Source organism: Anarrhichthys ocellatus, unplaced genomic scaffold (genome assembly GCF_004355925.1).
Source record: "Anarrhichthys ocellatus isolate YVR2014 unplaced genomic scaffold, GSC_Weel_1.0 scaffold11, whole genome shotgun sequence".
Classification (NCBI taxonomy): Eukaryota; Metazoa; Chordata; class Actinopteri; order Perciformes; family Anarhichadidae; genus Anarrhichthys; species Anarrhichthys ocellatus.
In genome coordinates, this window is record NW_022280041.1 from 11,133,836 (window position 1) to 11,161,150 (window position 27,315).

At 42.5% G+C, this 27,315-nt stretch overlaps 1 protein-coding gene across 8 annotated transcripts in view; it reads left to right on the top strand.

Moving 5' to 3' along the window:
• Positions 1-8,584: 8,584 nt before the first annotated feature.
• Positions 8,585-27,315, top strand: part of nrxn2b (neurexin 2b) — a 620,971-nt gene continuing 602,240 nt past the window's right edge. For 5 of the 8 annotated variants that reach the window (XM_031850671.1, XM_031850674.1, XM_031850676.1 and 2 more), the window contains exon 1: positions 8,586-9,038. The gene's annotated coding sequence lies outside the window, so the exon portion shown is untranslated. Of the gene's footprint in view, positions 9,039-27,315 lie in introns of all 8 variants that reach the window. The other 3 variants (XM_031850677.1, XM_031850673.1, XM_031850678.1) reach the window with 3 other exon arrangements.

Sequence of the window (27,315 nt, forward strand, 5' to 3'; positions counted from 1 at the left end):
CAGAGCAAATTAAACTGAATTGAAGGTGGGGAGAAAGAGAATGGGAGATTAAGGGAGAGATGGCCTGGAGAGAGAAAGAAACAGAGAAAGGGAGGTACAGAAAGATGGAGTGAGAGATTGAAGGAATGTCTTGCAATCAGGAGTAAAAGAGGCTCTCTCATTCTCTCTTTGCAACCACACACACATACACACACACACAATACTTGCAAGGCCCATTTCTCCTTTATCTGTATACGCCTTGCATGCATAAAGTTCACTCTGATCTGGAGCCATACTTGATTTTAAACTGGACCCACAAAAACTGGGTGAAGTGGGACACAGTTGAGGCACAGCAGGTGTTTGCTGTGCTCTATTTGTAAAATCCATCAAACTTCCCAGTTGGGAAGGTGGTGAGGGATCATGTCCTTGTTGAGGGGTGGGGGAAAACTAGTTTTCAGCATTATATTTCCACCATGGGTTCAATTTTGTTTTATATTTGTAATAACCAACAGGATTCATCAAAATTTACACAATAATACCAAAATTATTTTGCCTTTTTTTTCAATTACAATAAAAGTGTACCCCCACTTTTTCAATTGCAATGCAAAACCCCAGCCAAAACTCATAAAGGAATACTCAAACACTTGGGGAAATCTGCCTATTGGCTGTCTAACTGAGAGTTAGATACGAAGATCAATACTAATCTCATCCGTGCGTTCAATACAGAGGTGGCTGCATGAGGTATTTAGCCTCACTCAGGATCGAGTTTGTTGAGGCAGGAAACAAAAATCCTCCGTCAAAAGGCGTCCACTGGTGCTCATATCTAACTGTGATTGAGAGCAGGCGTCTGGAGCACTCCTTTAACTAGCGCCGATCATGAGCAAAACCTAAAACTCTGAGCCAACATATTCATAGTGACGTTTTGATTAGTAATAATTCTAATTAAATATATCTTTAATTAATTTCTCACTAGTCAAAATGTACATTTTTAATGTCAACAATTAATTTATTACGAGTGGAAATGTTCATTGTGATCTGGAACTTAATTATGACTTGTCAGCTTTTACCATCGACTTCTATTCAAACTCAATTACAGATATCTGTAATTCAATTTTTGAGACTTTTGACATTATTATATTTTCACCTTCATTTAGCAGTGTAGAAATGTGGGAGAGACAGAGAGGAGAGATGACATGCAACAAAAGATCTAAGGCAGGAATCAAACGCAGGATGTTGCGGCTACAGAGGCACTCAATGTCAAAATTGCTTTACAATTTTATCTTAAATGAACATTTTTTTTAATTAAAATTAAAATTAAATTAAAATATCAGTTTCACAAGTAAAAGCTACATCGCTACTATTCAGCCCCACTGAAAAGATGTGATATTTGGCTTGCAATATTTCCTCTGCGCAGAGCAAACATGGCATTGTTCACCATCGGCAGGCACTCTCCATCTCGGGGGGGGGGGAGAGTGAATAGTTGCTTACCCTCACACCATGTGTAAAGTATGTCTCCTTTCAGCCCCCCCACTTCCTCTAACACAAAGAAGGACACCGCACCACTGTCCATGTTCACCGCCGCCGCGACAGCAATCACCAGAGGGGCCCCCTGGAAAGTAGCACCCCCTGATCTGCGCACATGCTGCGCAAAGAAGTGCACTGAGGGGAACTCATTAGGACCCGACACACACAGATACATCTGTGATCGTCACGGCAATCCATCCCATGTTTTGTCCTTTTTCCACTGTAAGCAAACATGAAAACACTGACATGCACTTCACAAGCAAACTTACAACTCATTCAAACAGATATACCTCTCCAGTGGGCCTTCTGCTGTGTATCTTTGTTCCTCTCGCTCCCTTGTGTTAGAGCTGCTATCTGCAAATATGCTGATGTTGTCTCTGTTGCCTTACACACACACCCACACTCACACACACATGGACACACACACACACACACACACACACACACACATATACCATGTCCAAAGGGCTCCGTGGGGTATATATGTTTGGAGCCATCATGCCTCATCATCTAATCATGACTAGGCCTTCAGGAAGCAGAGCATGCCTGCTTCTTCCCTTGCCATACATGCTGATAACACAATTCTCCCACAATGCCCTTCAACACTACCGATTCATATCTCAGAGGAGGTTCAGATGCAAAGACTGACTACATAATGTGTTGCTCTGCCCATTTTCTTTTTTAAAGTGAGACAATAGATGTGTTTTGAGTTTTTCCATCGCTGCTATTATTTCTTCTGATTGCTCAGCCCATACAATTTGCTTGTGGTTACATGTCAAGTTCTCAGCGCCTATACTGCTTTTCTCAGAACCTCATACTGTCTGAACCACCATCAGAACTCGTCCCGCTGACGGAAAGGCTGGTTGATTTACAGCTATTGTCTACTTGTGCCCAATCACAGTGCCTTTGTGCAGAACAACAGCTCTCTTCATCCAGTGTGGTAATAAGTGTGATGAAGAGGCAAAAGTTCCCAGAAAAGGACACTTGAAGTGCACAGCAGGAGGAGCTAAACTAGGACCTATATTGATTGCTATATACTTTTATGGAACACAATTTGTGTTTAAGAGGCAGTTTATGAGTTTGGCAAAAACAAATTCTGTTTTACTTGTTCCGTACTTAACTACAGTGTACAATCTTCCTGTTGTGTCTTTGAATCTAATATGCTCTCCTCTCTCTTCTTAGTTAAAAGCTTAATCGACATCTATAGACTACCAGCCTCTCTTCTTGTGATCTCTGCTCACTCTTTCTCTCTCTGTTTCACTTCTTCTCATGTAATACTCCGTGACAGCAGTGTACTGCTGATTTCAGTCCCTTTCCCCATATTTATTAAAGCATAATACATGTGAAGTCAGTTTTCTTCTTCTGTGATATATCCCGTACCTGAACCGTGCCGATGCCTATTCCCAGTTATGTCCGATTATGACAACAACAACAACAACAACAACAACAAAAAGTCGGCGAGTGGAGGATTGAGCAAAGTTTTGGGATATTTCCATTTAAATCACATAACTTAATCGGGTACAGTAAGTAAGTCAAATCAAGTACATTTGTATGGCTCGACATAAAACAATACCCTATTTGGTGAAGGTGGAGAAGGATCGTGGTCATCGATTTTCGATACGATATTGGAAGCGATCAGCAATCTCTATGTCAATATTTTGTTCACCCACCAACATCCTCTCTCTGCCAGCTGTGTGACTCCATACCAACATCACACTATTTTATCCTCTGTTCCCAACAGACAGGAGCCATAATTCCGACATCCGCGAAGAGGGCTTGAACATAAAGATATGGGGGCATTTTTATAGAACAACTGATGCTGTCATTTTTCTTCACAGCACAGTTTCCAAATTTGCCTCAGAGGGTAGCAACACAGATTAGTAACTGAAATATTAAACTGCCATTTCTCTTCACAGTGACAGCACGCAAACCTCTCCTCTGCCTTTTCTCCGTCATTTGCTGACCATCAATCAGCATCCGTCCAACATACAACAGAAAAAGATCCATTTCTCTGACAGGTGCTAACCCACATGCTTTGCCAGTTAACGATTTGGATGGAGGCTTTTCGGTTTCTCGCCAGAACAGCAACACTTTTGCAGTAAGTACACATTGATCAGTGAAAACTCCTTCCAGTAAAAGTTCTGACCTGTACATGTGTTGTGTAAATAGATCCATCTATATTACACAACATTATGCTGACACATGATAGTACATGTTTGTTGGTGTCAATGAGTTCGGCTTTATTGGTCCAGAAACATGTGTCGGATAGAGAGGAAAGAGAAGATAAAGTAGCATCTCTATTGACATTTCAAAATAGCTAGCCTTATTGCACAGGATAGTAATAATAATCAAAAGTTATATTTACTAAACATCATCATTGACATGATATGGTATGACAGGCAGAAAAACCACTGTTAGCTAAATAGGGGCCAGCAACTTCTGACTCCATATAACCTAAATGTACAGTCACCAGTTATTTAACACAAACACGACTACTAACTAACAGCAGGGCGTGAATTGGCAAAATTCAATCAAATTCTGAAACTCAGAGCCGGGTCAAAATAACACTGCTATCTTATAATCATCACATCAGGCGTCGGCCTGTAGTTTAAGTTAGCCATCTAACTGTAGGATCCGTGCAGTGCGAAGTGGCAGAAACAAGAACATGCAACAGCAACAGAAAGATTGCTAACCCAGCGGAGAGTAGGGGCAGTTCAACAGACCCACTTCATAATAACATTTTGCATAATACAGTCAGCTAGTACTGTATATGAATACACCTACACAGCACTGCAGGTTGCAGCAGGCAAACACATGATTCATTTTCATTATTAATGTGCAGTAGTCTGCTCATCTGTAAGAGCCACACTTTGTTGTACATTGTCTGATGATATATTTTAAAGTGTTACCTGTTACAGTTATAAAGCTTGCTTTTCCAAACCTAATCTACTAGTGTAGATGTACTGATTTCAAGACAAAGTGCACCCTGGGAGACTTTCTAAAGATGTAACCATCGTCACGTCTATGACAACTACATTTACTCGTGCTCAAACAACTCTGCCTCTGCTCTTTTATGCCAAGCTATTATGTGTGAGTTTGATGGAGAGGTGATAATGTGCTCACGACAACAACAACAAACAAGGGAGATGGCTTCTTTGCCGTGTTTTGACTCTTTTTCATGTCTGATTACACGGCACACTTGATTTGTCTCATTTCAAGGATGAGCAGGACGGAGATGGTAGCGCTGTGATTCGGAGGCTCGGTACCATCAATTCAATTCAATTAGTTTTAATTAGCGCAATGGAGAGAAAGAGGAAAAAGCAACAACCTCACAGGGTCCTCCAACAATGAAATGAATTACTCATGAGTGAAAGCTTATCAAATCAGCCAGCTTTGTATGTAGAGAATATTAAATCAAGGCGCTGGAAGACATACGACTGGAATGAGTTATACTGATATTTAAAAGGCATGAAATCTCTATTGGATTCAAACCAGATCATGATAACAGGCTGGCGGTTATTTGATGATATTTGGTGTGTTATACACTCAGTTGACATCTGTCTGCTGTGAGATATTTTCATTTATTTTTAGATATTGCCTTTGAATGGAAAACTCTCATCGCATCAAACGGCATTGACTCCCTTTTGATTGAGGCATACATCTAACATTGACCGCAGTGACATGCATTTTGTGAAAGGAAGGGCTCTGACAAATGGCATATACATAAGAGCACTCTGTGATAATAACTTCGATATACTGTATCAGAAGACATTGTGGATTTTTCTGAAGCCCATCTTTGTAAACAAACCTGCGACTCTGCATCATGACTTCAAACAACATAGCAGAGGTTTCCAACCTTTTTAGCTCGAAACTTAACTTAAGATGAAGTGGTGTCTGCTCGTGACCCCTTGTCACAATTTGCTCAGGTCCATGAGTTGTGAGCACTTTTACCAAAAGAGTGATTACACACGCTAACGTTAGAAGTTTCATGTGAGTAATTACTCCCAAATGTATTTCGCAAGAAAACATTTTTATGAATATTTTGCATCAGAGCACGTTTTTTTCCTTCTTTCTTATTTAAATAATGATCTTCTGACTCTTCAGATATCTCTATATCTGTGACACATGCATGTAGGTTACAGACTGTATTAGAAGATGCACGCATGCTGCATTCAGCTACTGAGAGGTCCTTACATGTTTTTAGAATTTGTTGCAAAACGAAACTTGCAGTACTTACTAACCCTATCCTTTGCCCTGTAAACTGCTCCATCCACTGTACAACCCGAACAACACCTTTAATAGCAGACATAGCAGTTATCCCTCTGTCCATTTTCATTGATTTAATCAAGTCTGAGATTGAAAGATATGATGTGAATGAAGTACTCAAACATTACTTAAAGGTTCAGTAGATTGCTTTCAATTCAATTATTTGCTGCAGTGGCAACAATAGCTAGATTGCTAATGCTCTCATGCTACATTGGTTAGGCCCACATAAAATGAGCTGAGCAAAAGGCTGGGCACCAGTGACAGCGCTGGGTCCAATGATATCTTCATGCTTTTCAGTTCATTTTCAATCAATATTTTTCAGTGGAAGCCGGATACTTGAAGTTACAAACCAATTTTAAACCATTTTTATGACATTAAATGACGTTAGCCAGTTCCCATTGTTATTTAACAACATAGCTACGTCAAGGAAAACTTGAGCAACACTTCACTGGTGACAATGTAGCTGGTCATGCCTGACTGTTTTGATGCTTTTGTCGCTCGTAGTGTAAACCTAGTAACTGTCCCTCCGCCTCACTCCCTGCTGCTGGCAAACTACTTTGCCACAAGCCAACTAGCCAGCCATCCGGTCTTATTGACACGGCGTTAGAGACTCCTCCTGGCACTGATTTATCATTTTATTTGGGGCGTTGTGGAATCTTGCAAATGCCATTAGGAGCAATGAGAGGAGCCAGAGAAGCCTGGTTTTCCTGCAGATTATCGGTCTCATATACTATTGTCAGAATATAGTAATAAAAGTTGTTTTTTCATTAGTTACCTACTGAACCTTTAAGGACTGACAAAACTAAAAACTTTATTATATACTTCAGTGACACGACTTTCTGCAGTGAAAATTGGCCACCTACCCTCCAACAATACTCTTTTGAATCTGCTATTTTGGGCTTGAGAAATTAATTCCAAGAAGTGCCAATATTCTTTTGACAGGCGGCCCTCGCACCACGCTGCTCAACAAGGCTGATTGATGCACCCCCTCCAGATTCATTGACTAGGACTGCGGTTTCTCTGTCGACACACTGCTTGCCTCTGACGTGGACAGACCTTTAAGGCAGAACAAGCTGATGGCTAGATGGATGGGATGCACTGTCAAATATACTCCAAAGACACATTATTGATTTATGTGTCAATAGCGTTTGTGTGGTCAATGGTTCCCAATGGTTTCTGATTGATTACAGCTAAGACATAAACTAGCCACTTATTTTGTTGCTTCTGAAAGCTTAATGTGTATATTTTAATTGTAGACTTCAAGCCATCTACTTTATGCTCATACAAAAGACCACACCAATCTGACCAAAGTATATCCTGTAAATGAGCATAGGAAGATCCTGAAAAGAAGATGCTGAAAGGAAGACTTTTACTGTAACAATTTGTTGACAGGATGATGAACCATGTTGCTCTCCCACTGAGGCAAGACAGAGCAACAGACCACAGTGAGGCCATGGACAGCCGATGAGGAACTTTGTCAGCCCAGTGTCTGACATGATGAGAAGACGTAATGAAGAGAGCAGGAGAGAATTGCAGCCTCAGCTTCAAATGGTCTCCCTGACTCAAATGACCCCCTTCTCTGTCCAGATCAAATGGTCCCACTTGTGCAGGGGACACCTTGTTTTTTTTGCCCGGAGCAATGGCGATGCAGTCTTAAGGGTAACAGGGAATAGTGCAACAGAAAGGGAATGGCTTGGCTAGTCAGAGCTGATCCCACTTGTTGTCTACAAAAAGCTGCTGTTGATTATAGAGCAGGATGCATTTAATTAACTTGGAGAATAAAACGGGTACTGCTCTTTAGACTGATACAATACTGTGAATCCAGTTGGCACACAAAATGAAACTACTGTATAAAGCTGTGGACATTCAGATTTTCTGACAAAATCATTCCAGTTCCACTTGAATGAGCAGCTGTGCCCCTCAACATTACCACCTTCGGATGAATACTCGACTGGCTGGTGTTTTCTGTTACTTTGGAAACCATTATCACAGTAAAAGTAGAAAGTACCTAATATGTTGGATCTAAATTTCACAAAGTATGGTATATATTCACCATTACCTTTATCTTGAGTACAGCAGAGACACTTCAATCACTTGAGAATAGCAGCATGGGAATATTAATATTTGTATTAATTCAGGGTCTTGCAAACTGGTAAATACACCTTATTCTCTCTATTGTTTAATTGCCTATTCAGTCATCTTTCATTATGAGTGGAATGCATGTCTATATCCAAGTAAGTAAACTGATGAGGATTATGCAACCTATGCAAGAAACTTTCTTTTATGTTGTTTTTTCCCTTCATGATGATGTACTGTTTTGTTTACATAACTGCCTGTAGAAATGTCTGAGGGCTTAGGTAGTCATTAGCAAATAACAGCAGCAGTGTACCTGATAGTTATATCCTAAGCACATACGTTTGTGACTCATTTGGAGGCTCCATTTTGCCTCAGCTAGCCCGTGACAGGCTGCCAGTGTATTGCCTATTATTGGAGGCAGATGTGGCCATCCTTCAGGACCAGCAGCATGTTGTTGGCTAGATGTTGATTTTATTGGGCTATAATATAGATTTTTCCTTTTGATTTATATTGCTCATTATTTTTTCTTGAAATCCCTCACTGGTTTATCTTCATATCACACACTTTCATCTTCTCTGTCCACTCTGTTTTTGAATTTCTACAATCTTCACTCCCTCTCAGGTGCGACCACTTACACGGGAAAGTGGAGTATTTTGAAGAGTATAATCCAGCACCCCCCTTTCGTCTCCCTCGCCCAGGGTGAAGTAGCCTTCTCCAGCCGGAGCGGGGCGTGTCTCCGTGGGCTGCCTCCTCAGTGCGGTGCCGCTGTCACTGCCGCTGCTGCTGATGCCGCTGTGTCTTCCAGTGGATGCAGGTGGAGATGCGTCAAAGCACCCAGAAACACCCAGAAGCGTCCACTAGAAACCCGGCGACGGAACCACCAAAATAAAAGGTCCCTGCGATACATACCAATGAAGGAGTTTTAATTTGAAAAGACGGGTCTGAAGTCGCGTGCTCCGCCTTGTGGCTGGCTTGACGACAGGGATGCAGGTGGAGCGAGTCGGCCAGGACCGTTCACATCTGTCTTGAAGGAGAGAGGGGGGAAAGAAAACCTGCGTTCTGGTCTCCTCAACGCTCCGGATAAAAAAAGGAGAAGCACGGAGGCGTGAACTGCATCCGAGCTACAGCCAGGGATTTTTACAAACCCCCTCAAGTCTGGAGAATATTATCGGAGGGATTGCCGCAAAACACAAGTAAGGACTTTTCTCTTCTTTGCTGTGACTATATGCTTCTGTGGGTTTTTCTCTGGCTGCGAGGAATTGTCACTCTTTGCCTGCCCTCTAAATAATGACAATTGAAAATAAAAAAAATAAAATAAATAAAACACACTCACATTGTCCAATTGTTGGCTGTGTTCTGCTGAGAGGGAGCCAAGGGCAGCGAACGACGCGTAATGAGTCAATATTTGGAGGAAATTTGGGATTGGATTCGGGGTCTGCTGTTTGGACAGGCTCTGGGAGCAGACACGTTGAATCCGGTGGGGGGGATAATGGACGTATATGTTTTGAAACCACGCGTGACAGCGGTGTCGGGAGTGTGGGAGTTCGGCACACACACAAAAAAATGACAGTGCTCGGTGAAAGTCAGTTTTTGTGCTTCCATGAGCTGTGGATGTGTTTACGCAGACGACTTGTGAGCCGTTATTATTTCAGCATCCGACGCTCGAGGTAGCGATTTACTTGAACCGCTCCGGTTTAGAATAAAAAAATAGCCTAAATTATAGCAATTGAGACACGCTGTGTATTCTGTTGATGATACATGTGGCCTCATTTTCCCACACGCGCAGTCTGCTTAATTGCACACTGACTTCTCCTTCACTCCAAATCCCTCAAATGAAAAATTGCTGGAATTGTACCCACTCGAGATATGATTCATGATTTTCCCATCATCCAGTGTGTTTTTTTTAATTGTATCTATCATCATTTGCAATGGAATACTAAAATAAAGTATTTGTTACGCGGGAATTAGGCCACCGGAGGGTATACTTTCTTTACTGAACAGCTGCATAATAATCGGCTGCTGGAGAGCAGAATGGCTGTGATCTGACCCTCCGTGGTGTTAATGCTGTGTCAGTAAGTGTTTTGTCTAAGTAAATGTGATCAGCCCGATGTGTTAGTAATGCGCGCAGTATGTGAATATTTGGGGCTCTATATTGCGCTGACCATACTGCGACTCTATGCGACTCCTGCGCCACCGTGTCGCCAAACGCCCACTGGGGTGCGTAACGGTGTCTCTACACAAAATCCCCGAACCAGAAGATAAATAACGAGTCATACAAACATGTAGATCGCTGATCATGAGAATCAAGTCGAGTTGTGGGGTTAGTTGTAGCTAGAATGATTAAGCCGAGCTGAGGATGTCTGCGGCGCAGAGGCAGAGAGGGAAGGAAAGCAGACACCACACACGGAGTCCCTGGAAACGCCTTTGGGGAAACTGACCTGCTCTGCCTTTTTTTATGCTAAAGCTTTGTGACTTTCTTTCACAATACATATGAGACCACTAGCATGTCATTTTTAGAATATTTGCACATTCATCACTTTATCTGAAACCACTGATTTTGGTGTTGGGACTGTGTGGGGAAAATGTCAGTAATACAATTTGTATTTAATTCGAAAGACTTTGCTGACAGTGAAAAAGAAGATTTTCACATAGTGCTCACTGTAGGGAAGTTTGATGAAGACAGACGTGTCCCAGCTCTGATTGGCTGACCTTAGGTCATTGCTTGAAGAGCTTCTTGAGGGAAATACAATACAGTAAGGATGATTGGCTGAGCCACACGCAGGAAGTGGTGGTGCTCGTTGAGACTGCTGTCTTCTTAATGCAAAAGAAGCCCTGTGCTAGAAATCAAGCAAGGTGATGTGAGTCATTTCCGGGTCACATTCTCATGCTAGGTCTCATAATGCCAGGATTGAAGGTCCCTGTTGATGGACTTTACTGAAATTTGACCTCTGGTTCAAAACAATATTAATCTGCCTTTTTTCAGTGGGCGGCTTTCAACCAAAGAACTACTATTGCTTTTGCTGAGCACAATTTATCATCCAGTTGTTCGTTCCCAATCGGCAAAAATAAAAACTCAGAAAAATGACTTCGCCATCGATCCAGTCTAACGAGTTTAGACAATGGCTTTGGAAATACCTAAATGGCTTCTCCCCTTCATGATAATACACTAAGCAGACACCGCTGGCAGAAAATGGGCCCATACATGATTCCGCTTTTGTTCTCAGAGCTTTCAGTGCACTTCATGAAGGGTGCTTAACATTGCCTTTGTGGGTTGAGATGACTTATAATAATTGCAAATTCCCCTGCAATTTGAATAATTTCTCCAGACCTTTTCACCGTTTGTTTTGCGGTGAGTGCAAAAAGTGGATTTGAGGTCCTGTGCTTCGCTTTGTTTTCGCTCAGCCCCCTGACACCAGGCTCCCGACAACTTTCCTGAATACAAATCTCCAGCTTTTCAACTCAAATGCCACCATTCTGGGTCATCACACAATCAGCGTGCCATTTGAGCACTGCGGAAAAGCAACACCTTTTGAAATGCGTAATGTGACTTAATGCAAAGTGTCCACTATGGACGTTTCTGTGGGAGGAATAGACCCAATTTGTTAGAGTTCATCTCAGAGAATGGACTTGATGAAGGAGCTGGATCTCATGTGACTTATAAGATATTCAGTCTCATGCTGGGTATATTTAGGCCAAGCGCAGCCCTCGAAGCAGCTGTCAGATTGGAGGCATCAGTCTAAAACTCTATCCTTTCGCAGGTCAGTGTTTTGAGCAGCTGTCATTTCCCCCTGACAGAGATGCAGAGGCACTGTCTTCTATCTCACCTCTATCAAAACAAGGGGCCCTCCCCGACCCATCGCACCCCTCCAGTTTTACCAGCACAGAGACTCAGAGAGCAAAATTGGAAGAGAAGAGAATCAAAATGGTTAATCTTCCTGTAATCCCTCGCATGGCAGCAAAGAGAGCAATCTTCCTCATTAACTCACTCTTCTGCCGCTCGTCGTCTGGCCCTCATCCATCTTCCCGTCCATCCGTCCACCATCCGCCCACAGAGTGGGAGAGAGGAGAGGTTAAAGGAGCTTAGGGGAGCTGTAAAGAAGACAGACACTTTCACTCGCATAAAAAAAGGGGAGGAAATGCGATTGGAAAATGAAAGATTTCCTCCCACTTCGTCTCACGCCCTCCATTTTAGCTGTGGGTCCATGATGAGGGAAGACGTGCCCTGCCAGCTCCGTCTCCCGCCCTTCTGTCGCCTCTCTCCTTTGATTAAGCAGTAGCAGAGTAGACGTGGCTTACGATGGAGAGATGGATTGAAATACCTCTCATTGTCTGAGTGATTGCGTGGATGGATTTGTGTGAGAAAGAGAAGGGTTGGTAGACAGAGAGAAACAGGAGGAAAGTGAGGATCCAGCATGGCCAATCGATCCGTTTCAAGTTACGCCCTTTCCTCCTGTGGCCACGGCGGTAGGAGATCCATGTCTAAATTGGTGCTAATATTAGTCAGTCTAGCAGGACATTTATTATTGAGGTTGATAAAGTTAGTACATCTCTCCGCGTGCTGTCGGCTGCAGAGGAAAAGGCTCAAAATTGATGCGTGATGGCACCAGTTGAGTTCAAAGCTCTGTGCGGCTTTTAACAACTTGCCTTTGGTCTTTCTAATTGGGAAAGAGTTGAGAGACTTGGGTGTTGGAAATCCTGGATTCGTGCCACATACTCTACTGTATTCCACAAAGATTGGGTCATGAATTCATTCAGCAGAACTCACAAGTTAGTCTGAATCTGGGGTGAGGTTTTTTAGTTTTTTTTCTTCTCTCAAATCGTTGAAAGTAATGTAATCCCAGCCCTCTTTTTACATATCTGGGTATGCCCAAAAAGCAGGCCAATGAATTAATGAACATGTTGTTTGTATAGCCTCCAGTGGGATGATTTGAAATGTTTGTATTAACATATTTCACGCCTTTTAAGAGGCTCAGCTTGAATTCCTTAAAGAGAATAGGGGAGTATCAATTATGGAGTAATAAAACAGGCATTTCAAGCCACTTTGTCATGTCAGCATTTTGTCTCTTTTTGGCCTCCCCTCAAATGTCATCTCCCTCAGGTGTCCCCCAACCTTGACCTATAGACAGAATTCTTGGCCGGAGAGTTTCTCAGGACTTCTGTTTCAGGTGTGAGATGTAGCTCTTTAGCACCCTCCCGTTTAACCTAAATTACTCCAACGCAGAGGCAGCTGCTGTTTCTCAGGTTTAAAAATATCTACCTCCCCACTTGGAAGGGCAAGTTCTGAACAAAGCGGGCCGACGTAACCTCACTGTTGATGATGATGCATCATGCTCACCTGCAGTCCTTCCTCTCGGCGTCAGTAGTAAACACTGGTGGCTTTTTGTGCTGCAGAGCCTGTTTGACCGAATTGTTCTGAGCCCCACTTGGCTTTACGTCATCATAAACACCAAGGCTATCTCCATCTTTGTCTGAACGGTACCCATCTATTCCAAGGTATGCTAACATGTGGTTAGCTGTGAAAGGATCCTATTTCAAAGTGGAGCAGGTTGCATAACAGGGATATGGGACACAAAAACCAGCATAAGAGTTTTATGCTCATAATTGAAGAGTGGGTGTTAGTAACTAATCCTTATGCTGTGGGATATCAGTCATCCACACTATTTCTAGTTTTGCATAATCATGCAATTTGCTTGCATAACACTTGCATATCTAACTTCACAATAGCATTCGCGTCCAACGACAAGTGCTGGACATTACCATCAGTCACTTACTCGCTATTTGGACGAAGCCTTATGCAAAAAAATGCAAGCTAATCCACCTTAAGCCTTTTTCCTTTAGGAAATGATTAAGAAATTTGTCCTGTGGTCAACAGAGCATGTTATGAGATTGTTTCTCCACCTGAACACAGCCAATTTTGAAGATGCAGACAATCCAAGGAAAGTTCAGAGTCATCACTTTGAATGTAAATGTGCTTTTATTCCCTACACTGATTTGTATATGAGTCACACATGAACAGTAGCTATACATCCATGGACATACAGCCGGGCGAGCTTCCTCGAGTAATTGTATTGTCTCCGTTTATGTTTTGGCTGACTCTCAGCAGAGCACCTTGAAAAACTGTAAATATTGCTCTCAGTGAAGTACTCTTAAGAGAGTTGTTGTGCTCCACCACAGTTTATTCCTCCCCTAGAAATCCATAAGGCTTTTGTCCGTCCTGTCATGCAGGAATATATTTTCAGAGAACCACCCCTGCAGCCCAATCAATACAAGTTGTCCAAACTTGAGCCACACATGCTAAAAACTCCCAAGCACACAACTCCACCTCTAGCTCCATTCTGAAATGTAGCCGTTTCTAATACCGTAATGCACCTGTTCCTTGAGCTCTATTCACTGGCTGAAATTAGGTCTGGATTGTCCCCACCTTTGGGAAGAATGGGCTGAGCGACGGAGGGGCACTCGGGGCCTGATGGGGGTCATGATATAGAGATACCGTCTACTGCTGCGACCGCGGCCACACTCAGCCATCACGGCACTTTCTCCACCACGCAATGGAGAGGGACGGCTATTCTGCGAGCCACAATGGCCGCTTCACTGCAGAGAGGGAAAGGCTTTGCCGGTGCACAATGGGTCCTTTTAGAGAGGTGCTGCTGCCGCTGCAGAGGCCTGCATTGGGTTTGTGCAGCCAGCGTACCTTCATCAGGCTTCTCTTGTCACCGATACGATGGTGCTCTGTTTGCAGACAGCCACAGGGCAGAGTGTGGCAATAGCGACCATTTATCCCATGGAACTCACACGTCGAGCGCTTTCAACAGCCAGAAACATAGGTTGAGCAGGAAGGGTCAAACAATTACCCGGCACCATTCTCTCAGTTGTAATGAGCCAGGAGAAGCACAATTGAGCGATGACTGCTGACACCATTTTGTTATTCAAAAGAGAAACACTGAAATGAAATGGGCACTCAAATTCAATCACATTTAGCTTTATTGTATTTTTTATAGTTGTTATGTATCTTGCTTTCATGCACTAACTGTATTTCCTCCGCATTTTCTCTGCTTTTTTTGTGGTGGAGCAAATTGAATGTTTGATAGCTTAGGTGCTAATTTCTGTTTGCACCATATGGTCCGCTCCAAACATTAGTTTTAATAGCTTCCCTGTTGTTGATGCCGATTTTTTTGATTGTCATTTTCCTGTTTGTCAGGGGCAAATGAGGCCCGCGTCACATTTGTGCCGATGTGCCACTTCGGCTGCTGCTTTCACACTTTGAAGGGGAAAAGTAGAGACGTGAAGGCTGAATGTGTGTAAATGATGGAGAGAGAGAGAGAGAGAGAGAGAGAGAGAGAGAGAGAGAGAGAGACTTGCTGACTAACTGCTCTGATGCAGTGCAGGCTTTTCTTCAGTCTTTTGGACCTCGTCCTTCTCCTTACTCTTTGCTGTTCAGTGCACTGCTCTTACACTTTTTTACTACTTATTCAAAACCCAATGCAAATTCCCATTCCCTTCTGATACGATTTCAGACTTTATAATGAATTCATATATTTCAAAGTAATGTTCTTGCCGAGTTTGATTAACTCTATAACAGATAACACACAATAGTGATACAGAACATATGATTCCAATGTTTCCCAGGACAAATCCTGTGCCACACTAATTGTATTATTTACTTATTTTCCACCAGTAGCGAAGTGTTTACCAATATGATCTGCGGAGTTAGGATGGTCATTATCATGGCTCATATAAAAACACATGATGTCCCATTACTGGACGGACTGGGTGTTCGACAGGTGAATCATTGTCAGGTGCGGTGCATAACAACACAACAGCAATGGCATCATAGATACTAAGTATCTCGTTGTTATCCAACCTAAAACATTATTATAGCAAACACTATTTCAATTAACTAGTGTTTTTAACACTCCGGGCTTACTTTCAAAGGTCTGAAGACATCCAAGGCTGCAGCCTCTCAAATCATGGCCCAGACATTGAATAAGCCCAGATCTGATTGTTTTGGGACCAGAGCCACTCTTCCCATCAATGGTGTTAATTGTGGGGGTTTAGCACTCACCAGGTTTCCAAGTCTCTCTCACTCTCTGTCTGAGCAGTCCAGGATTCATCAGTGTTTTCCCTCTCTTCCAAGCTGGTGTGACACAGCATTTGGCCTGAGTGTTTGAGGACTGGCATGTATGGTGACTTGCGCCTCCCATTCTGCAGCAAGTCCCTGGAATAACTCTGCGATTTGACATGGCCCCTGGTGCATAGCAAGCTGTAGAGTGTGGGCGGCAGGAAGTGTGTGTTGTGGGTCACAGATAGTATTAGCAGCAGAGATGCCTGTGCATGTTTTTACAGAGTGGATCCCTGGGAATGTATCAGGGATTTCCACCACTGCTGTGGCCTGTCGGTCTTTCACCCTTTTTCGGTTCACTGAAATAGAGGACACAGCACACAGTTTCTTGACATTTTCTTGAGCTTTGTTTGCATAACGTTGGAGACGTCACAACCTGAATTCTAAGAACAGGATACAATAAAACTTCACTGGCAATTTTTACCTGAGACATTTTTATTTCAAGGTATGAACTTGCACTTTTTTCTCGCAGTTTAAGGGCAATATGACCAATGGCTGTATAAAAAGAACCGATTTAATTCACAGATTAAATATTACACCAGAAATACAGTTTAGTAATAATTCCCATCAGAAGAAAGATCAATATCATCACAGTGGATAGCTTCCAGGCTGACAGAGGATCAACAGTGAAAACAAGAGGAGAAAAGAGAGAGAGAGAGAAAAAAGACAAACACAGGCAGATCATAGGAACCCAGCAGGCCTCTTAGGTCTTCCGAAGCACAAGTGTTTAAAAGTCAGCCCCACCAAAAACCTATCAAACTTCTTCAGAGTATTATCGATTGAAAGCCCTCTCTCTCTCTCTCTCTCTCTCTCTCTCTCTCTCTCTCTCTCTTGCCAAGCCCTTTCCTCCAAGGATCTGCAAGGCGGGCACTCTGCTCCGGTTACCCACTACTCACTCGCTAACCCTGCTCTGCCATCAGCCATGAATCTATAAGACTTAGTCACACCTGTGTGGCCCGGAGCAAGTCAATGAGGAGAGAGAGAGGGAGTGTGTTGTTTTAACATTAACTTCTCCATCTTCTTCCTGGTTTGTCCTTGTTGTGTTCTCAGGGAGGGAATCAAGTCCCTGCATTCTCACAATGCAGTGGTTTTCACAATTCCCAGGTGCTTTCATAGATTTTCAAAATGATCCCATCGACACAAAACTAGCCGTTATAAATCACAGACGTAAAATAATCGCTTTTTGCAAGCATGCCATTTGTTGTCATTTACCTCACATATATATCTTGGAATAAGGACAACATTGCATAACAGCTGCCATGTGTTTTACAGTTTGAATTTGGAAGTCTAATTGGAGCCCAGTGTATTCATCCAGTCGGTGGTAGAAAGCATTTTCATTGATATCTGAGTGAAAGAGAGAACAATGAATCAGAGTACTTGGAAATGAAATGTCTAGCTCAGGCTCAACCTTTTCAAGGAAAAATGTAATACCTATAGAATACTCTGCACACTTTTCTTAATGTCATTCATGTATTTATCTTTATTGTGATCTCCTTTGTACACTACTTACAGTTAAATGCTGAGTGTCAGCTCTGAGAATTTCGGTGACCTTCCTTGATGTCATTAAGCACTTGTGGCACAACCCACAGTGCATTGCCACCTCCAGCCTCTCCAGTAAAGAGCCGGAGAAATGAACCAGAAACAATGGGTGCAAGATGCACTGTGGGAGAGGCCGCGAGGACTCCATGACCATCAAGGAAGGACATGCTTTGCGCACAAGGCCCATTGGCACACTTCAGCACCACATACTTCACAGACAGCTCCCAGCACTGCCACTGTATCGGGAGCCGCTGTCAATTCAGCACCATGGACAGTTCTCTACTCACACGCATTGGTTCAACAATAGAATTAGAATAGGATATAATTGATGTTGTTAGGGTGAAAAAACACATCAGCGGGGCTGTGAAGTGCTGGCGTAGCACATGCTCCATAGAAGGTTATGTTCAGGAATTCTGTAGAAAAAGTCAATACTTTTAACATTTTTGGATCATTTGCTCTCCCTAGCTGTAAAATGTAGTGTCTAACAAATAGCAGGTAGATGTTAGGAGAGTAATGATATCAATAATGAATGCAATTTTTGGACCATTAATTGTGTTACAAAACTCCCAACATCGATTGGCCCAGTGTAAAGTGTTGCACTCATATTTCATCATTGCAGCTCTGGAGAACATGAAACCAACTTTTTAAATAGGATTCTTTTTACAGAGGCAATACACAGTACAGTATTAATGGAAAGTAAAGTGTCTACTGTGCTCTAATAATGCTGCGCTGCTACAGTAAGCCTTGTTATGTATGCATTTAAACTGTCTGCTCTTCACTTCCAGTAGCCCACTTTCACCGTGACAATATAAGTAATGTTTTCTTTGCACTGTTATAATGTTCTGTATTGCTCAGACTGAATTATTGTGACATTTTTTATTCAAGAGCAATATTGGTGTCAATTATATATTTGTGTTTCATGGATACGTTTATATTCTAGGTTTTATAACAACTCAGAAATGCTGTATTAACAAGGCCAGCAAGTATTTGTTTTCTATTTACTTTTAAAGTTCTTCTACTGTATTGTTTGCTACTATTTTTTTACTCTAAGATGTGTATTTTATTTTTAGATTTTGTGTTAAATAAAAATTATATATATATATATATATATATATATATATATATATAGTAGTGCTGAGCAACGATTAAAATATTTAATCGCGATTAATCGCATGGATTTTTTGAGATTAATCGCGATTAATCGCATTGTTATGGCAAAGTTCAATAATGAATTCAAAAGTAGTGTATTGCGCACTTTTATTTTAAAAGTACTGCTATATGAACAAAAGGGCAATAACATTTGGTTCACGAGATGCAGGTAGCATGTTTTATACTTAATGTGAATATAATTCATACTTGGTTGGCATCTTATTCTGAAAACCGAATATTCGTCTGAAGAAACCGGAAGTTGTCTCACGTTAATCTTTCCGCTAACTTTCAAAGTCCTTCGCTCGCTCCCGATCTGTGACATTTAAATGCGTTTACCGTGAATTTCAGCATATAGGTGCACTAAAATTACTGACTATAGGATGTTTGCTGGCTTTTATCACACTGTTCTTGTCATCCTCTTGTTGTTATGTATATGTATTGTCTCTTGTCTTTCAATTAAAAAACAAAAAAACAAAACAAAAAAAAAATTATAATAAATTTAAAAAATGCGTTAACGCGCGATAAAATAATTGTCGGCGTTAATTAATGAATGCGTTAACGCGAAATTAACGCGTTAACTTGCCCAGCACTAATATATAGATCTCAAATCAGTAGGCAGCTACACCTTTTCAAAAGTTTTTTCTATCTGTGGACAGGGTTATTCAGTCAGCAGGGGAACTCAATTGCATATCAAAGGAATAAGTAAACAGTCTGACAGTGGCTTGCTCTGTGCACGCAAACATAGCCAAGGCCCAAAGGAGAGCCATGCTGTTGATTCATTGCCTCAGACAGTTACTCTCCTCGGCCCATTCTGCCTCCACTCTCCCATCTCCTCTCCAGCCAATGGTTTCTGAGGGGGTGGGAGGGTTTCAGCACCTTGGATAGCTCCTGATCCTGGACTGCTGCTCACTCTCCCTCTGCCGTTCCCCCCCCACTGAAGCACTGAGGAGCTGTTCTTTCAGCACCTAGTTGCACACACTTTCCATCACAGCGCGTGTGTGTGTGTACCATAGACGTGGCATGCGTACTCTGACTTTCTTGTTGCTAGAGCTCCCTAGACAGCCCCCTACAGAAGGACTGCTTCTCTGGCTTTTTTATGATGGATTAGAGGTGCGTATGTGTGTGTCTCAGCATGTGTGTGTGTGTAAGGGGGACACATATTTGAACTATGCACCAATCTTTTCCTCCCTCTCTACCTCTACCTTTCTGTCTCTTTCTTCCTCTAATTTTGAGTCTGGTTAGGCCCAGTCGTTGTTTACCTTCCTGACAGTACAGTACTTTTATTCACTGCTATTGCACAAATGAATGGCAGGTCTCAGGAAGTAAACAGCCATGAAACGACCCAGTCAGGCCCATATCTAAATACAATATACATTTGTGCATGTGAGTGTGGGCTGGTGGTGACTTAAGCTGCCGTTTCTATTAATTATTGACTTGTGTGAAGCCAGTGGGAAGGGCTTGCAGTGGGATAGCACGACTGTGATTATGACTGATTTCCAGCCCTCAGCCTTTCTAGTGATGACTGTGCAGGACTATTGCCTCTCTCCCCACCACCCCTCTTTTTCTCCCTTACACCGCTATTGCTTTGCATCCAGCATATCTTTTTTTTTTTGTCTTTTTTTTCTTCTAAATCAAGCCAGACTTCATACCGGCATAATAGAGGCTTAGGAAGAGAACTGCTGACTGGAGCTCTTTGATGTTTGGGCTGCTGGTTTTGCGTCAGGTCATGGTGTAAATGTAGTGATGAGGTCATGGAGTGTCAAGCCCAAGCCTCTTAGTGCACTTAAGGTAGCTGCAGAATATCTATGTAAGCTCTTTCGAAGTGCATAGACTTTAACTGATGGCATGTGCAACATCGGAAGTTTTTCAGAGATGGAAATACTGTAGTACTTTATGGAGTATTGTAAGATAACAATTGTGCTCAGTTTGCATTTACAGTCCAGCACCATGGTATGTGTCTGTCTGTAAGAGTGCAAAAATGTATTGAAGAGATTACACCATATTAGAAAATATTGTTTTAGGTATTCAGTATAGGGTTAAATCCATTGTGCACAAGAGCAAGAATGATCACATCCTTCTGACTGCCTACAAGTCCTTTTTGAGAAAGTAAAATTTGCATATGAATGCATATACGTTTATGTGCGTACATTTTGTGCATGGGTCTGCCCTGTTGATGTCCCCCGGACACCACCTGTGACCTTAGGAAGGGTAAAGTCAGTATGCTGATGTGGCAGCTAATGCCGTTCCCACCCCTACAGATGGTGCCGATTGGCCACGACGTGGTATGGGGGACAGCTGCTGGGTGTCACAGCGACAGAGAGAGAGAGGGAGAGAGAGAGAGTGAAGGTGGCGAAGGCAAGGGAGCATCTAAGGATGCATTTATGTTTGTGCTGTGTGTGCTATGTAACCTTGTATCTCCAAAATGTCAACTGCTCAAGAACTACGAAAAAATGCTGTTGCATTGAGCTATATTGCAATGCATTTTTGACATTTTCAATTGGGTTTAAACGTAGTTGGGAGAATTTTCTCAACACGTGAAGGACCAAAAATACTTGAAGAGTTTTTAAGTTTTTTTTATGCGCAACAGCAGAAAAATGCATGTTTCATGCATCCTCCTTCTTAAATGAATTAGTGTATTCTCATGAAGAATAATACAATAGTACATCATCTATTATAGTCTGCTGCAGTAACAATAGATGTGTGTGTTTGTTCATCTGTGGATCAATAGTTATGCCACAAATGTACAAAGGACAACGTGCAGTCAGGAGCACTGGGCGCGTCTAATCAACAGCCTGGGCCTGTTAAAGTGGGGAACGTACAGGTAAAGATGAAAGAGAAGTGATGGCAATACAAAGAAATGAGAGAGCGGGGCAAGGTAATGGAAGTGGTTCGGAGGAGAACAGATGATTCAGTAAGACAGAGGAATGAATGGAAGGGGATCAACAGGGGGAGAGAAAATGTTTCCTCTCTCCACTTAACACAGTCAGAGTCTAGAGAAAGAGACGGAGAGGGAATGAGGTTTGGTGAGGGTGCAGAGAGCAACCTGTGGTTTGACATTGGGCTCACCTTGGCTGCCAGTCAGTTGGAACGAGGGGTCATCCGTCTCCCCCTGGTTCACTCCCTGCTGTTTTAATGACTTTACTGAGGCCTTGGGAATGGCTAATGCACTTGTTTATGGAGGTATGAAAACAGGTGGCTGCAATATTCACCTCTAGCAGTCGTCCCCTGGGGGGGAACCAAATAGTCCCTCAAGCTGGGGCTCGTGTGCAATTTGGTTGCGTTTTGCGGTTTGAATCCAAATCATGACCTTTGGTATGTGTCCCCTGAGCTTGCTGTCATTCACACTGACTCATATAGTGTATTAGTGCATCAGAAAGCTCTTTGATTTTTAGCCCAGCTGTCTATCATTTCTGTGAGAAATTCCAGCTTCACAGGTTAGTGAAGAGAATGGTCCCGTGGTGCTAATACCTAGATGAATCCCACATGTGGGTTGAGGCTTTCCTTTCCGCTCTGTCTGCCCGCCTCCTTGAATGGCCTATTGCTACCAAAGCATCCCATCCTTCATTCATATGCTCCGCTGCGTCAAATAGGCAGCCCGTGAACACAAGGGGATGTATCCACAGAGAGATTGGACGGTGGACTGCAGGGTTGCAGGGGCAGTTGTGGGAAGTGATTTGGAGGAGTGGCGAGAATGCAGCTATCATCCATTCCTATTAGAGGAGCAGGGAGAGAGACAATAAATCCCAAGATGCCAAGAGGGCACGCAATGTGTCTCGAGATACAACGTAAGAGGGAACATATCACACATAGTCATGTTTACACCAAGAATGAGAGGCAAGGAGAGCGAGCAGATACCTGAATCTCGAAACAGAGACCTTTACTGTGCAGTGTTAAATGCTAAACATGTTTCTGCTTACTGGAGAGCATGACTTTCACAACCCTTCAGGTGTTTTCCTTGCCTCTGACTCTTGAGAGGGGGTGGAGTGGGGAGGGGGGGGGCAGAGGACTGGGTATGTCAGAGCTAGCTGTGGGCTGCTTGCCTGCCTGGAATTGCTATCTATCTCCCTTGCCGTCTTTCCCTGGCTATCGTTCAGTTCAGAAAAAATGATTTCATTCTTTCTCTTCCCAATTTTTTTTTCTCTTAAGCACAGTGGAGCACTTAAAATATGCATTGGTTCAAGTTGAGTGATCCAACTGACAAGACCGACTCTGACTAGATGGGTCGAGAGCATGGCATTGCTAGCAGATGTATAATATAAGATATATAATATAACAGAGCTGCAGAATTATTGACATATTTCTCTCTGTGCCAGGTTGCTGTATTCAGTATGTTAGTGTATGACTGGTAATGAAATAAGGAGACTGTTCATCTTTTGGCTGACCATTAACGTCCACTGCAAATTGTATTTCAATTCAGCAATGAAATATATATCTATATATATTTATACACATATATTCTGTGATCTGTTGTCCACAAACCAAGCATACGGCTTTACATTTTACTTCAGTAAATAAATACTTAGAAGTCGATGTTTTGCTAAAACCACCACACTCTGTATCAATCTTTATTTTTTTAATCATAGGCTGACATTGTTTTAGGTGTTAACAGCTAAATCACATCTCCCGTAAACTCAGTTGGACAACACGTTGCACTGACTCTGCTGCTCGCACACATTCACGAACGTACTAACTAACGTACGTAAATTGAGAAGAAGAAAAAAACATCAACAGTCGCCTTCAAAATAAAAGCAATGCAGCTGTAATTCCGTGCATGATGTACATTTACTTACGTTCTATTCCTAATTTCCCAGTGACGTCCCGCGGGCCGGTTGGCGACATCCAAAGGGCCGATTATGATCCGTACAATCATACGTGGCCGTACAATGCCCACGTCTGCACTATGGGGAAGCTATTAAACTGATGGAAACAGAAAAGTTTCGATCTCTCTGCGGATGTTGTAGCAGTCTTGTGATGGCCCCGTCTACACCCCCAGAATGGTACAGTCCTAGTTTCACCTGATGGCTCGAGACAGTGGGATTAGCCTGGTGTAATTTGGCACGTGCTGCGGTGGTTCAGAGAGGACGCAAACCAATTATACAAAAGACAAACTATGAAGGAAGACAGAACAAGAGTTTTACAATAACAGATATAGTCTGTACAAGTGAACAGCCGCGAGTGCGAAATGTTTGGTGTTAAGTGCCTACATTGCTTAATTGTTGTTGAACTGAAGCTCGACTACAAGGCGTTTAAAAAACGGAGCTGGAAGATGTGAAAGTTCACTTTTGTCGAAATATTTACGATGTCTTCCCCTTTCGAGCAAAATTATAAGTATAGACCCGTGTGTTTATAGTTAATTGAAACTTGCATAACAGAAGTTATCATGTTTAGGAGTTTGAGCATTACAGCGCGATTTTGGTTAATTGTACACAGTAAGCGCCACATTGAACTTCGAAAACTATAACACCAAAGTCCTTTCATCAAATTTTAAACTATTTTACTACATGTTGACTTGTAAAAACAGCGTTAAGACTTCTATTAAATTGGCTATTAGTCTACTTGTGGTGCAAAACATGTCAACGTAGTGTAAAGTCATAGGAAACTAGGCTACTCTTTGTCAGAGGTAAAAACACTTGAGGCTAATTAGACATTTGCACGTGGAACTATGCTGGCAATTATGAGTTTACCAAACTGCATAATAATGAATAATACTTTCCTCTTTTCGAATTTGACTTAAACAAGTCTGACTGCTTCCACCGTACTGAGAAATGGTATAATCATTCAAAAATAAGTATATATATATATATATATATTTCATGCTCACTGCCACAAAGCACTGGTTGTGATGCTTGTATTGGGGTCTTTGAGAAAATCACTTATATTCCCGTACTGTGTGCTTATCAGTGATGTCATGACTGGACAAGCAACATCTTGGACATAAAACATGCCCAGCGGTGCCGAATTAAAAGGTCAATCTTCTCTGGATGTATGCTTAATTGATCTCTCCTCTGAACTCTGGGTCATCTTACTCAGGAGTGGGAATGTGCTGCTGTATGCCCGTGCACCGCCTTAATGCTCGTAGGGGGTTTCTGTGTGTCAGTTTGGCCAACGGTAGATGTGCTCAAAGTTTTGTCTGTTTGTGTGCGAGTATGAGCAGATGTAAGGGAGTATTCATGGATCCTAGCCTGTGGGCAGGAAACATCATCTCTTCTTGTTTACAGGAAAGGGTTGTCTCGGAGTGTAGGCTGCCTTTCGCAGAGATGCTGCCCATTGGTATGTGAAGACTTTATAATTGAATTAGCCCAGGCCTTATGGCCTAATGTTGGAGGCACGCTGAGTTCCAACGCAACACTACTTTCTCATTATTTGTGAAAGGAGCTCAGGAAGAAACGCATGTTGAATTGCGTGCTCTTGTTAAAGATGGAGCAGACATGGGGTGCCGCGTGTATTTTTTGTGGGAGAAAATGCGTCTCTTTGCGCTTTTGACGCCGAAATGAATCCACTTTCTTATACTTGTACCACGTGGGGTGTGTTAGTGATGGGTCTGGCTGGCTGCTAGATTTACCTCAGTGCTGGATGTGGCGATGATTGCTTTATCATCAGGCTGTGTGTAAATCTGGGAATGTTTAACTGCTGTCGGACATGTCCATCAATCAAAGCTCTTGGGGCCCTTCGGGAGCTTGGAAACTGGTGTGGCTTATCCAGCAGAGAGAAGTTGTGTGTTTTAACAAGTGAAGATATTGTGGTGAAAGTACCATATGCATTAAGAATACATTCCTGATCAGTGCATTTTGCAATTGGCACCAAGTCATGCCAGTATGTAGGCACAGATCAGTTTTAATTCTTTAGTCTGTCTGTCCGTCTGACTGTCTCTCTCACACATATGCTTGCACAGGCGCACTGTGATTACCCACAGGTGCTGGCTACAGCTGAAAATGCTGGGGCAGTCATTTATTTCAATCGGTCTTCTGTCAGTTTAGCATAGTTTAGCATAGCCACCCGAGGATTGAAGAAAAAATGAATGCAGATTTGCCTTTATTCAGAGGTATCAGCTAAACAGTACTTTGCCTCCCATGATCAACTGTCTGTGCTGCATTACATCACTCTGAGGTAATATACCGCAGCCCATCCATCTAATTCCCTTACAGTTCCATTTAGATGCATTTTCTGTTCTTATAGGCATCTCCTCTGTGCTGCTGGATGTGTAAGGGGATGTGTGCATTTGCATGTCTCTGCTTTTGCATTTACTTATTGGCTGCTTTCCCCAGCTTTCTTTTTTGAAATCCAACCCAACGGATCATCACACAAAATATGCTTAAGACGCATTTCTGCCTCACACAATGCGGCCAGAGTAATACATTCACCTCTAATGGCTTACCATCGTTCCGGTAGACAGTGGTTGGAAACGGTGGTACTGTGGAGGATGTCTGTGTGTCTATAATGAGGATTAAATCATGGATGGGTCGGGAGCATTTCAGAGTACAGTATTGAAACACTGCTGTGGTTTGGGTTTAGTGCATGCACACTTGCACACTTGCACAATGAGGACGCCACGCATTTAAGGCCCCACGGCATTGCAGACAAATGCATATGTAAGATGTCATTGTGCATCATTTAGCACGAAAAGGCGACCTTGTCGGTCATGCACTTAGCTGTATGATTTGGATGTCTGAGAATGTAATGAAGTTTCAATCAAATTGAATAGCTCTGCATTTGGGGTGCAACGGATCACAAACCTCACGGTTCAGTTCGGATCACGGTTTTTGAGTCACGGTTCAAATAATTTTTTGGATTAGAAAAGAAAAGGGGAGGAGACAAATATCTTTGCTTTCCATTTTAAAGAACTTCAAGAACACTTAAAGCAAAGAACTTTGGGCTATAGTCTTACATAAAAACAAATATTGAAGATGTCCAATTTGAAACAAAACGAAATAAATAACAAAACATTCAAGAATACTCAATTATGTTAAATTTAAGAGCAACCTGAGGTATGTTGATACCCTCTTCCTTTGATCAATATTAAAAGAATGAAAGCAGAGCAGACCGGAGCTTGCGTCCACTGTTTCAACTGAACTGAACTGCTCGGCAACAACTTGGGTCTATGTTTACTTCCTGTCAGGTTAAGTTATTCAAATACACAATAATGTTTACTATTTCTGTGAAATGGTCTACAACTTTACATTTTTTTGAGAAAATCTCCATTGTCTGGAGAGAGGGTAGACCTTTCTGTGGTGACTGGGACATTGCTGTTGGGCCTGTCTAGCTTCCACTCTGCTGCTTCTGTCAGCACCTGTAGGTGTGACTCTCAGAGAGGGGGCATGTCCACAGCACCGGACTATGAATCTCCCACTCCACCGTGATGAAGTGAGCGGTCAGTCTTTTCCTTTTCATAGAGTCCTGAAATGATCTTCATACTGAAGTGGGTGCGTGAGGGGGTTTCGTACTGTGGCTCAAGCACTTTAACCAGATTTTGAAATCCTTTTGTTTTCCGCAACGGAGTGTCCCCCGTCCACAGACCAGGATGGTGGTGCTTCATGTGTGTGGACATGTCCGATGTATTGCCGTTGTCGTATGTCTTTCTCTTTAAACAACGCCTACATACCGTAATGGTTTTGTCCACCACCCTTATCCGTCATAAGTTACAGGGAAGACAAAATGCTCCCAAA